The following is a 14,912-nucleotide window of genomic DNA, read 5'->3' on the forward strand; positions in this document are numbered from 1 at the left end:
AAAATCTAAGGCATCAAAGTGGTTTACTTGCTGCCAGAACAATGTTTCTAATTCAGCTTTTGGATCAGGGGATCATGAGGCTCATACACACAGTCAGTAAGTATTCTATGGAAAGGATGGTTAACACTATGAAAGACAACCCAATAGAGAGAACATTATGAAAGTCTGGAATATTCCCTCATTGTTACAGAAAAATCTATGAATGCGATCAAGCCTATACAATAAATTCATGCTGGATAAAACCGTATCCAGATGTTATGCTTGACTTCATAGGATTTAGGAAAGAGCCAACCAAGGAATTTATGAAAGAGATTGTGGATATGGCAAAAAAGGTGGAGGGTGAAATTTTCAAAATATAGATCTTGGAGAAATTCAAAAGCTAACAGACAATACATCAAAGGATTAACAGAAGACAACTTAGTGCTTCCAAACCAGTGGCAGACAAAGAAGAAGAAAACAGGAGAAGCAGTGGCAGAAAACATACTGACATTAGACAATCTGGTAGAAGGGTTCTGATTATTCAAGACTGCTTTGACTTCTTTTATGAAATGTTCATTCTATGATATAAGCATTGAAACTAAATAAAATGGTGGAAGTATTAATACCACATAAAACATTTTTGGAGAAATGAAAGAACAAAAAAGTCAAACAAAAATTATATCTCCATTAATTTACACTGAGTGTACCTGCCTCTCCTATTTCCTCTTTCACATCCTTCTCTGCACTTCTGCCACTCCTCAGACAGTAAGACCAACCCCTCAACTTCCTCCTCCTCCTCAGCCTACTCAACATGAATACAACAAGGATGAAGACATATTTGATGATACACTTCCATTTAATGAATAGCATATAGTTACCATGCCCTACAGTTAATAAACTTCTCTGTTGTATGTATATTGGTGTGAAATATAATAACTGTATGGCAAGAACTGTATGAGACATTTTTGTGTCAGCATTATCATTGCCTAGTATTCATCACTTAAAAAATAATGTGCAGAAGTAGCTCAGTGGTTAATGAACCCGACTAGGATCCATGAGGACTGGGGTTTGTCCTTGGCCCTCCTCAGTGGGTTAAGGATCCAGGATTGCCATGAGCTGTTGTGTAGGTTACAGACATGACTAGGATCTATGTCATTGTGGTTCTGGTGTAGTCTGGCAACCACAGCTCAGATTCAACACCTAGCCTGGGAAACTTCTATGCTGCAGGTGCAGCCCTAAAAAGACAAAAGACAAAAAAAAAAGTCATGTGCAAGGGTTATATTAAAATGATAGCCTATCTTTACATAGGTATAAGGAGAGTGATATTTAATATGAGATTAATAATGTGTTAGTTTTCTTACTGTTCTATAACTTTACTCTCAAATAATTATATTACCATAGAGTATGCCTCTCTCTATTAATTGAAGAAACTGCATGCCAACCTATCATCACAACTATGCAGATTTTTTTAAATGTAACAACTTTTTTTTTTCTAATGCTACATTATGAATAGGCCTGCAATATTACATACAATAAAAATCTTATAACCATTCATTACTGTATGGGTTAGGTTATCTTGAAATAACCCTATTGGCTACCATAAAGCAAGCATATTGCTGCTTCTTCATCATTAGTATAAGAGTAGTTAAACTTAAAAATAAGTATGTATTTCTTTTTCACATTATCTCTTCATTTTTCATGTATACTGCTAGTAATATATACAATACAGTGCTTTGCATCATATAAGACAATACTGATGTAAGTACTACAATTTATCTTAGAAATAGTCACAAATTTATCAAAAAACATGGTAAATGTTTTTACTCCTCCTGATTGTCTCAATAACACTTTCTTTTCTCTTGTCTACTTTATTCTGATACAATATATAATATATGTAATATAAAAAATATGTGTTAATTGACCACTTGTGTTATTGCTAAGGCTTCCAGTCTACAGATAAGGCTTCCAAGCTATTAGTAGTTTTGTCTTGGGGGAGTACAAGTGATAGGCAGATTTTCAAATGTGTAGGGGGGTCAGTGCCGCAACCCTCACATTGTCCAAGGGTCAGCTGTATTGTTTTTCCTTTAGCTACATATACTTAATTTAAAAAATGGAAATTTACCTTATTTTTACATGTTTAAATTGAAGATATAGAATAGCATGTTTCCTCCTCCATATAATAACCTTCCTTTGTAGATTGCTTCCGATGGTAAAGTCCTTTATGTTGGAGACCACTTAACTGCTGAACTTTGCAGAAAGCAAACTTGGTAGTACAAAGGCACAAGAAGCCAAGGAATGCTTGTGATGGCAAAAGCCAGATAAGCATGTTTGCTGACGCAGAGTTCTAAAGTGCAGGGTCTCCTGTCAAAATAAAATCAGAGGCTTATACACTAACTGTTGTTCTTTAGGCAACTGCACTATATCATAAATGTATACACCTGTGACTTTTATTGCTAGTAGTTTCTCCCCAAATCTCACTAAGAGAGAGCTTTGACACTCCCTATGCCTGCTTTTGCTCACTAACCTAAACACACTATTTTCCCTAATAAAAGTCCTGTGGGCTAAAGCCCTGGGGCCTTTGTTCAGAGAAACAGAGTGCCTCCTGGTCCCCCACTTTTAAAATGTAAAAGAGTCTCTTCTGTTTTATATGCCCTGCTGTCCCTCTTTCAGGATCTCCCTTGACCTGAAATGCAGGACGCAGCACCTTTATACATTCAATAAAATTTTAAAAGAAGAATAGTATTTAGTACAAAAGCAATGTACTTTGCTTTGGTTTGCAAATGGTTTCGGAGTCTATAATTCTGACTTTAAAACATCTGTTATAATATCAAGCCTCAGAACATTCAGTATCTGTATTTTTGATTCAGTTTCTCTCGGAAAACAAACAAACAAACAAAAACCTAGGAATTAATGATAGATAGTAAAATAGTAGCTCATGCAATGAAAAACTTTTTAAGTTGCTGTATTATTTTTCAGAGGCATCAAACTTTTTCATTAATATTTGTGAATATTTAAAAGTTGGTGGAGTTCCCTTTTGGCCCAATGGGTTAAGGCTCCAGTTTTGTCACTCTTGTGGCTCTGGCTATAGCTATGGTGCATGTTTGATCCATGGCCTGGAATTTTCACATGCTGTGGATGTGGCCAAAAAAAATTTTAATTTGGATAATATAATCTATTACAATCTTTGCAATCTGGGAAATATATGCTTACCAAGCACGGAAGTTAATAATGACTCTTTCTTATCCACTTTTTCCCTGATCAGTGCTGACTTATAGGTAACAAAAAGTCTGTTTCCTAATGCTTCTCTCTCAGAGCTAAAGACAAAGGAAAAAGGGATTTTAAAAGAATAAGTTTAGTCTATTGTTAATAGAATGTCTTAAAAATATATGCGCAATTTGTCACCAATGACTATAATATTATAGATTCAACCTAATAAAATTGAGCTCTATTTTTTTAGGAATAGTGATGACTTTTCTTCATAGTATATTATGCATGATTTATAATAAGCATCACTAAGCCACAGCATTGTATATATAAAGACATAGTATTTTGAGTAATGTAATGAACTATTTTCATACATGCAAGACAACCATATGGGTGAGATACATTTTTTATTATGTAAGCTTATTTAGCTTTTGTTCTTTAAAATTTTTATCAGCACCATTTATTATAAAGAGTTCAAACATTATCTTTAATAAACCTCTGAGGGAATAAATAACTCACACATTTCTTTGTATTATCTTAAGCAAAGCAAAATAGTAATAACTTTTTATTTTAAATTCCAAAGGAGACAAATATAATCTAGCTTTTTACTGGTATATCATAAATTATGTCAAATTTATCTTGTTAGATGGGATAAAAAATTTATACAAATATGACAATGCAACATTTGGTGTTCAAAATTCAACTTGGACTACTTCTGTATATTACCAAAAAAACTTTTTTTTTTTTCTTTTTACCTTTTCTAGGGCTATTCCCATAGCATATGGAGGTTCCCATGCTAGGGGTCGAATCAGATCTGTAGCCACCAGCCTACACCAGCGCCACAGCAATACAGGATCTGAGCCGCGTCTGCAACCTACACCACAGCTCACGGTAACACCGGATCCTTAACCCACTGAGCAAAGCCAAGGATCGAACCCTCAACCTCATGGTTCCTAGTCGGATTTGTTAACCACTGCGCCACGGCGGGAACTCCCAAAAAAACTTTTCTGATTAGACATAGTCAAATGATTCTAATTTATGAAGTTCTCTTAAACTTAACAGCTGCACCATTCTTTAAATAGGCCTCACTAGACTCATCAATATGAAAAATGTCAAAAGACCCTCCATTTTGGAAGCTGAGGCTGGTGGCTTCTCTTTTCATAAAAACAAGATGTTCACTGTATTTTAAAATATGTATATTTGTACATATATGCTTTGAAATTGTTACGATATTAAAAGTTACAAGTTAGAAGGATTTTACAAATTTGAGATGCTGAGAAATGTTAGTTTTTAATTTTGTCTCATTAAATTCACATAATTCTGTCTTTTCAAGAAGGAAAACAAATAGACACATTAGCTGGATGTCCTATCACTTCTACACAATCTTATCAGTTTGGGAAAAAAAGGAGGAGGAGGAGGAAAAAGAAGAAAAAGAACTCATGTAAACTCATAAAGTGAAGAAATCACAAGTACTCAATTAACAAAAAATATTAAATGAAAATATTTTTATTAAATGCCAGACTAGATTTATCAGAAGATTAATCCCTATGCATATATTGGTAAGATTTAGGATCTCAAAAGAAAAAAAAAATACCATAGTCTAATGAGGTTTCAGGCAGAAAGTACAAGTTACATACAAAGAAAAAATGTCAGACTGGCATAAGTTTACTCCTTTTCCAGTCTTGATACAAGAAAACAGCCAAAAAAAGGAGAGGACTACAACTCTTAAAAGCTGTTGCCAGCCAAACTAGGGATATTAAGAATTTAGAAAGTAAGTTGTCTATGTACTACCTCAGAGCCCCCACAAATAATAATTAAAAAAAAAAAAAAACAGCACTATATAATTACCTCAATATAGAGGAAGATGAAAAATTGAGGAGGATGCAGTTTACTACGAGGTTTCAAATACAAATTCTATTTACATGTAAATAATGAGATATATATTTAAACATCTTAAATATATGTATCAATTTATTTTAAATTTATGTATATATATATAAATAAAATGAATATGAACATGTTAACGAGAGAATTTTAATGTAAGTTCTAAATCAGAGCTCTAAATTAAAAGAACTATTCCCTAAAAGAAAGACAAATAAGTAATAAATCACCTTAACAAATTTCATTGAGGATGGGAGAAAGAAAATGTAACATGAATAATAAATTACAACATAAATTTAATAAAACTAATAATATTAATTTTAGTAGTCATTATGCCAAAGGGAAACTCATTAAAGTCTTCCATTAAAATTGAGGTTATTTGGTTAACCTAAAAATTAAAACCCTGTCTACATTCCAGTTATATGAAACACAGTTTTAAGAACAAACATGGTATACAGCTAGATCTTACTAACTACAATGTAATAATTGAGAAATCAAGAGATGGAATTTAACAGGAAAACATAAAAATATTAAAATATAAAGAAATCTATGCAACATATGACATGAACCAAATGACATCATAGTTAAAATTATAAAGAAATCTATTAAAAATTCAAGCATATACTTGATATTAAATTTTTGGAATTTTTTTCCCCTGGGAAAATTCAATAATCATAACAGTAGACAAACTTTTTTTTTTTGTCTTTTTGCTATTTCTTAGACCACTCCTGCAGCATATGGAGGTTCCCAGGTTGAATTGGAGCTGTAGCCACTGGCCTACGCCGCAGCCACAGCAACGCAGGATCGGAGCTGCATCTGCAACCTACACCACAGCTCACAGCAATGCCAGATCCCCAACCCACTGAGCAAGGCCAGGGATCGAACCCGCAACCTCATGGTTCCTAGTCGGATTTGTTAACCACTGAGACTTAATATAAAAATATATGTAATATGGTAGTAAATAAAAGACAAAGTATTTCTTACCTGTAGGAAACTTTTATTTTTGTTGGGAAAATAGTAAGTTAGCAAAACTAATAAATACATTATTTAATCTAATATTTAATATAGCATTCTACCTAGGGATATGAAGTGTTTATACTCATTAAACATATAACTAAATTAATTACACTGCTTAGTAATTGAAACAGAGCAGGACTTTGTGGGGCTCCCAGGTACAAAATCCTTTCTGTGTCCTCTGTTTCTTGTTTTCAGGAAATAGGCCTCATTCAGCCTTCATGACATTCCTTGAGTTCCAAAGGGTAGGTTCAAACAGTTGCTAATCAGAGAAAGAAGGCACTGCTCAGAGCCCAGGGAAGAGCAGTCAAGAAACAATAGTGTAGCCTTGAGGAAGGGTCTTGATTTTGTACCAACTAGATTTACAAAATTTAGTTAAAATGCCTCCCTCATGTTCTGAACTACTTAAACTCAATCTGACTTGCTTTTTGCAGATGACTTGTTTTTCTGCTTAGTTGCATATCTATACCTTGTATTATTCTCTTTTAAGAACACTCCTTTATACTCCCTTCTTACAAGCATTCTTTGTTCCACAAATAAAGTCACAGTTCTAATAACCTCCAGAACCACCTGAGCCCATTATGAGACCCCCCAAAGTCAGCCTTGACTATCTCTAGAAGATCTCTGAATGGAAAGAATATGAACCTTGATCTTTATCAGCAACTCTGCTTCTTGAACAATTACTCTAAGACCTCGCTAAGTTTGTAATAACCTATAAAGAAAAAAAGAATTGATATATGCATATGTACAGTTAATTGACTTTGCTGTACACCTGAAACTAATACAATATTGTAGGTCAACTATACTCCAATAAAATTAAACAATAACAACAACAACAAAAGGCTCTTCATTAATCCCTCCAGGACAGGACACATAGTCTTGAGGGCATTAGCCCACTAGCTCCCTTTGCCCAGCAAAGCAATAAAGCTATTCTTTGCTGCTTCACCCACAACTGTGTCTGCCTCAGTTTGGTGCCAGTGTATAGAAGCTGAGACTTGGCACAGCCATAAATAAATAAATAAATAAAAAGAAAACAAAAACAAAAAAACAATAAAACCAGGTGAGAGAGCAGAGAACCAGTTAGTACGAAAAAGATTTTTCAAAATATGATATCCCAATTGAATTTCTATTCAAAAACAAACATCATGGTAAAGTGGCATATGACCAAAGCCTTGAAGGAGTAAGCAGTTGGCCAAGAGGATAGCTGGTGGAAGAACTTTTGAGGCAGAAGGAACTGCCAGTGACAGTAACAAGAAAATAAAAGATGAGGTGAGAGAGGTAACTGGAGAACTAGAGGATAATCAATAGAGCTTCATGGGGGTTGGGTTGGTAACTAGAGAATAACTGGGAGAAGCTCATGGGCCATTAACAAGAATCTTGCTTGTGAATAAAATGGGAAGTCATTGCAAAGTTTTAAGAAAAGATGATAATTATGGAAAATAAAATGAATGTACCTTTTAGCTGTTAGTTGTTTTAATGTGGCTTGGGTATGGAATAAAATTTATAATTGAGCTCACCAGCAAATAAGCAAAGGAAAAAAAAAATCAAATAGCTTGACAATATATTTTATGTTATTAAGACAGGCAAAGATGAAATTTTAGTATAAATATTTGAAAACTTCAGATTATTTTTTGCCTTAATAGAATTTCAGTCTTATCTAAGTAGACTGGTTTCTCAGCAAATGGAATTATTTCTTTTTATAATTCTAAGCCTAAAGATACATATTTAAGATATTTACCATTGTACTCAATTTCTGAAAAATCTCTTTTTAAGCAACACATTTTCAGAATTAATAAAATGTTTTATTTTGTATTTTAGTAAAAACAATCTAGAAACATGTTTTCCTGCATAGTAATTTTTAATATTTCCCTGATTTATTATTTGTAAAATTTACATTTCAAAATATTGTGCACAACATTAGCTCTGCAACATCACAGATTTATTAATTATGAATAAAACTATTAATATTTATTTTAATCATTCAAAGTACATTTTATTTTCTGATCTTATTGTAGGGGGACATTTTACAGATGTCAAAATTCACTAGTAACTGGTTAAGGCCATGTGGCTCTACGTAGCAAAACAGATTCATATCTTGCTCTGTGCACTTTCTCTTAAACCACATATTAGCACATGATACATCTCTAATGCAGTGATGGAACGGAAAATATGACCTTCCCTTCAGTTACATCTCTAATGCAGTGATGGAACAGAAAATATGACCTTCCCTTCAAAGCAGAAATTTAAATATTTCTTTTTAAAAAGTAAATGTCAAGCATATACTATTTTATTGTGTACTCTTAATCTCTCTTTGAGTTGTATGAGTTCACAGAGAACTTTAGTGTTGTCAGAATGGTTAATCCAAAGTCAAATTAAGCTTGAGTCTGAAAGTTTCTGTTTTCTTAGTTGCATTAAATGCAGAGTGCTCCTGTATATGCGCAGACACTGATGTTCAGCAGTCTTCATTACCATTCTGAGAAGTGTGGATTCAAATTAAAGCTGCATGTTAGACAACAGCTTGAATAAGCAAAGGCTTGTTAAAACAATGTTAATGAGCCCCTATTGTATTGAGCAGCTTGACTTTTCTGGTCTTTCATATTTGTTCACATGAGGCCTGGGAAGATACTGAACTGATTCAGTATGAAATAGAGCTGGAAACTCTGTACTGAGCCTCTTGGGTGAAGGGAATTAGACAAATCAGGACTAAAGAGCCATATAAAGTTTACTTTAGGTTAAAAACATGGCAATTTAATTTCCCATATGTGTCACAATTTTTTTCAGGAATATTTTAAACATCTGGCCAAATAGATCATACATAAGATAGTTAAATTAACATAACACTACTCCCCAATTGTATTTTCTAGCATAATTTGAGCAGAGCCTTCTAAGCTTTTCTGGCTCATTTCCTTCTCCAAGTATTTTCTTTATTATGAAAACCTTTTCTTGTGGCCAGGTGAAAACAGTTTCTGGGAAAAGCATACCTTATAAAAAATGAAAATGAAATCTCCTCAACAGCTTTCATGGATATGTTACTTTGTACATGAAATTAAAAGGAAAGACTGGAAAATGAATTTTAAAATTAGTATAGTCTATTTATTTCTAACAACTACCAAATAATACAGAATGAAATCTTGATTTAGAAAACACTGTATTAAATATTAAAGATTGATACTTTATATGATCACCATGCAACAAAGTAAGTGTAAAAACACAATTATAATGTCAAACATAAACATGCATTTTGAAATACTCCTCACATAATTGCTTCTATTTTGGACATCAAGGTTATCAAGTTATTTAAATTTTTTTTTAAGATTATAGTTATCAGAAATTTTAAGTTGTTAAAAAAATGTAATTTCCTATCAACCTACCCAGGATTTTGGTAAATACAGTTTGAGGATCTCGAACCCACAGCATTTATAATGTCAGCGTTTCTCCTACCGTCAATGGATATTAGTTGCCAATCACTCTGGGGTACTTGAGAAGTTATACATTTTTTTTTAAATAAAGGTAAAAACAATACTAATGTAATGATATAGGAATTGGGAAGGAATCTCCTAGCTATTCAAGGACGTGATAGAAACTATCTTCTAAAGACATTCCATAGAACACCTTTGCTCATAGGAGAGGAATTAAAATTTTCCTGCTTTACTATTACCCACTCTTTAGGTCTTTGTGATCTTAATAGTAAACAATGCTTTAGTAACATTGAATTACAGCATGTCAGTCAACAACATTAACTCTGCCTCTTAGAGAATGTATTTCTTCATTACAATAGTGGACTAGACAGCTATTCAGTCTTGTGGAAAAATGCAGATTCTTTTCTAAGAGGTAAACATTTAGGATTTATTAATTTTCAACATTAAAATCTGAGACAGTCAACAGATCTGAACCTTATCTTTTAAAATTTAGAGTTAAACAATTAAAAAATAAAATAAAATTTAACTGACATAATCTTTAGAATTGAAGCACCTAAAAACACCAAGGTTAAGGTTTACTTCAAGAGCATCAATTGAAATACAATTAGAGCTGACCAAAATTTCTGAAACCTATACAAATTTGAGTTTTATAAAGCACCTCATCTCCCCTTCTTTGGTGTTTCTGTGTCTGGCAATCCATTCTGCACAGAAGGGGTGGTCTTTGCCTATCTCTCACCTGGCAGCTTCTTTCCCTCCTTCAGGCATTTACTTCTCAAACAAGTCTTGGCCTTATTAGTTTCCTGGTTCTAAAACAGCCCCCTCTCCCACGTCACCTCAGTGAATCCCACATTTTTTCATGATGTTTATCAAAAATATAATATGGGGAGTTCCTGTTGTGGCTCAGTGGTAGTGAATCCAACTAGTATCCACGAGGATGTGGGTTCAATCCCTGGCCCTGCTCAGTGGGTTAAGGATCTGGCATTGCTGTAAGCTGTGGTGTAGGTCACAGATGCAGCACAGATCTGGTGTGGCTGTGGATATGGTGTAGGACAGCAGCTGCACGTCCATTAGATCCCTAGCCTGGGAACTTCCATTTGCCATGGGTATGGCCCTAAAACCAATAATAATAGTAATTATAATTATACTCTATATGTATGCTTGCTTCTTTATTGTCTAATAACCCCAGGTGGTAATTTTCAAGTAGTTATGGACATGACTGATTTTCATCATTGTATATTCAAAACCTAACATATTTCCTGAAACTTAATGATTAAGAGGAGAGTTCTATAAAAGGAACTCAATGAATGGGATAAGATAACCATAAGGGAAATAAAAGACATGAAATATCAGGTTTTGTTTAGTATATTAAGAGTTAACCACGTGAAAATTGTGTTGAGGTAGGAAACTTCTAAGCAAGACGCTGAAGACTATACTTGTTACATGTGGCGTCTAAAGGTCAGCAAATGCTTTGTGAAAGCCTATTGATGATAGCTGTCATTACAACTTCACTCCAAAGTAAGCTATATTTATAAAATCACTCATGGCGAATGATAAACACTTTGAGACCAAAGGTTTACCACTGGGGATATTTTTACCTGTCAGGTCTACTTACAAATAGAGTATTAAGCAAAACAAATGAAAACTTGGTGGAAAATGAATGCATGGCTTTTGTTTAAAATTTTGTTTCTTATTTCAGATCCTGACTGCATTTCCTATACAGCATTGAATACTAAGGTGAGGTAAATCCACTCCCTGAAAATCTATGTATTGTTCTATTAACAGTTGTCTCTCAAATATAGGTCATATTTAAATTTCTCAGTTCCTAGATGGAATGGAGAAGTGGATTTCAGCATTTGTAAGACATTTCAACATTTGTGGCATTTCTACTGTATTTTTTATGTATGAAAGAAGAGTAGTGAATAATTGGGAAGTAATATTTTGCTTGTCATTTTTGTTTTTATAGCCTGAGAATTACAGTGGCCAAATAAATTATAAAAATGTAATAGAAAGGGACAATGGTAAAGAATAGCCACTCATATTATTTACAAAAGGCGGACCTGGCACCAAGGGGTTAATGGATTTTGTCAAAGGTCATATAAGTGTATATGTATAAGGTGGATAATAATTCCTGCTGTGAAGACCAAATGAGATAATAGTACTTAGCAAAGCATAAATCAGATAAACTGATGTGATGGTATAACTCACATGCAAATTGTGTTCTGAAAGAGTTTAAATGCTTTTGTTTTGATTAATTAAAAAATCCGGAGTTCCCGTAGTGGCACAGTGGTTAACGAATCCAACTAGGAACCATGAGGTTGCGGGTTCGGTCCCTGCCCTTGCTCAGTGGGTTAACGATCCGGCGTTGCCATGAGCTGTGGTGTAGGTCGCAGACGCGGCTTGGATCCAGCATTGCTGTGACTCTGGCCTAGGCTGGTGGCTACAGCTCCGATTTGACCCCTAGCTTGGGAACCTCCATATGCCTGAGAGCGGCCCAAGAAAATGGCAAAAAGACAAAAAAAAAAAAAATCCTATTGCCTTTGTTGCTCTGTATGAGAAAAAGTGCTCAATTGAGAGCTGGACTCTGATTATTAAAAGTACTTAAACTTCCTGATTTTATTTTCTGTGAATTTTGAAGTAATAGAGGAATGTGTACATTCATAAAAGGCACATTTCATGAATTTAAAAGAGGGGGGGTAGGGGAAAATATTGTAGTCATAGCTGAGGTTCTCATGTCTTAGCTCTTCCGTAAGCACCAGTTTGGGCATTAGCTATAATTCCTTTTTTGGTCCATGTTTCCATCTTCCATTGAAAGGGAGGATGTTTCCTTGGGTCTGAAAATTTCCTTTTCAAATAGCAATACCAGGGGTTACTCAGAGGATAGCTTTTAGCCCAAGTATCAGTAAAAGAAAGATCAGGAAAATAATATCAACAATAACATACCACTCTGATATAATAAAATTCCTCAATTTTAACAGAGAAATTCCCTAAAGTTAATCTAAAATATTCTGTCCTTTATTCAGAATATGTTTTTTTCCAAATTACAAAAACATAAGTATACCATAAATCCTTCATAAGCCCTTCTTCCAGACCATCCTCTGATGGATGGAGATGTGGCCAGCCTCAAGCTTCTGGAGAGCTATCAAACACATCCCATGATTGAAATGGCTCTGGTAAATCAACTTAGAATACACTTTCCCCCTTTTTGTTCCAAAATTCTTTTTTGTTGGTTTTCTTTTTTTTTTTTTTTTTTGGTGTTTTGTTTTTTTTTTTTGGTGTTTTGTTTTTGTTTTCCATATGCCACACCTGAGGCATATGGAAGTTCCCAGGCTAGGGGTCTAATTGGAGCTGTAGCTGCTAGCCTATACCACAGACACAGCAATGCCAGATCCATGCCACATCTGTGACCTATACCACAGCTCACAGCACACTGGATCCTTAACCCACTGAGACCAGGGATCAAACCCACAACCTCATGATTCCTAGTCAGATTCATTTCTGCTTTGCCGCAACGGGAACTCCTGTTCCAAAATTCGTTGCTTTTAATATCCACATCCACCTCTGGGTCTGTCTACCAAGTATTTGCTAATGATTATTTGGAAGACTTAGGTTATAATGCAACCTTATGCAGTTTGTTCCAAATTTTGATCCATTTAGCAATATAAATTACTTCTCAGTTTATTCCTTAACTGGACTATATTTTTCAGAGCCCTATGAACTGTTTGTCTTGTGATTTTGTTGCTAAACTCAGGTTCCACTGCTCACTGGTCAAAATCCAATGACTGAGACTTAAATATAACACATGACACCTTAAAACTTCTAGAAGAGAACATAGGCAAAACATATTCTGACATAAATCATACCGATGTTTTCTTAGGTCAGTCTACTAAGGCAATAGAAATAAAAGCAAAAATACACAAATGGGACCAAATCAAATTTAAAAGGTTTTTTCTTTTCTTTTTTTCTTTAATTCTGGGTTTATTTCATCTAACTTGTTCTTTGAAGAATTCTACTGTTATACATCAATATACAACAAAATAAATTTCTAATCATTACAAATATTATAGAGAACTCAGTGTCCCATCCTGGGTCTCAAGGACCAGGAACAGATAAAAAATCTTGTTGACTAGTTGCATCTGCAAGGAGCAGATACAAAGACAATTGGAAAGATAAGTATATAACAAAAAAAAATTCATATGCTATTATTACAGAGCTGCTTAGTTCCTGATGTAGGTGATCTTTGTTTCAGATTTTTTTTTTTTTTTTTTTTTTGCTTTTTAGGACCACACCCAGGGCATAAAGAAATTCCCAGGATAGGGGTGAAATTGGAGCTTTAGCTGCCGATCTACACCACAGTCACTTGGTGGGATCTGAGCTGTGTCTGCGACCTACACAGCTCACAGCAACACCAAATCCCTGACCCACTGAGGAATCAGGGTCAGAACCTATATCCTCATGGATACTAGTCAGATTCATTTCTGCTATGCCATAATGAGCACTCCCTTGTTTCAGATTCTTGAAGAGTTGTTTCAGATTCTTGAAGAGGGTTACACATTTTCTGATATTCTTAATGATATAACTAAAGAAGACCTAAGCTAATATAGTAAGCATGGCCTTAAATACTTTGTATAACAGAAAATGACTTTTTTGGTGGATTAGGCTTTTAAAGTACAAGCTAGAAAAAGTGCCAGTAACTTTCACTCCTTCACTGAAGTTAGTTCCCTTTCTATGACTTAGTCAGAAAACAAAAACTACCCAACCTCACTCCAAACTGAGTTTGGAGTTTTCCAAGGTTAAAATTAGGAAAAAGCCAAGGGTCAGAAGCTAAATGTCCAATAGGAAAAGTTAAGGGACTGCCAGTCAGTCCCTGGCTGGGAGTAGAGTGAGGAAAGATATGAGATGCCAGTGTGCTATAGCCAAGCCCTTCTTTCTTTAAATTGCACCCTACATTTTCATGCCCATGTCATCTTTAGCCTGATAGTCATATAGGCTCAAACACATCATTAAAGTAAAAAAATAATATATATTTTATTACTTCCCTTCCCCACACTGTATGATTTTGATGTCTCTCTCTCTCTTTTTTTTTTTTTTTTTTTTTTTTTTAACATCTTCATGCTTAGATCTGTGTGCTGGCTTATTTAAGTGACTGCTTTCCAACATGGTTTCCTCCATCGTGGTTTGTTTGTTTGTTTGTTTGTTTTTAATTTAGAGAAGCCCTTTTAGTATTTCTTTTAGAATGGGTTTTGTATTGCTGTACTCTTTTAGCTTTTGTTTGTTGGAGAAATTCTTTATTTCCCCTTCTATTTTAAATGATGTTCTTGCTGGATAGAGTGTTCTTGGTTGCAGATTTTTACTTTTCAGCACTTTAAATATATCTTGCCACTCCCTTCTGGCCTGTAGTGTTTCTGTAGAGAAATC

This window comes from Sus scrofa, chromosome 11 (genome assembly GCF_054392235.1).
Source record: "Sus scrofa isolate SSC_HxYL_T2T_F1_AM1 chromosome 11, Sscrofa_HxYL_maternal_Yorkshire_Landrace_v2.0, whole genome shotgun sequence".
Lineage (NCBI taxonomy): Eukaryota > Metazoa > Chordata > Mammalia > Artiodactyla > Suidae > Sus > Sus scrofa.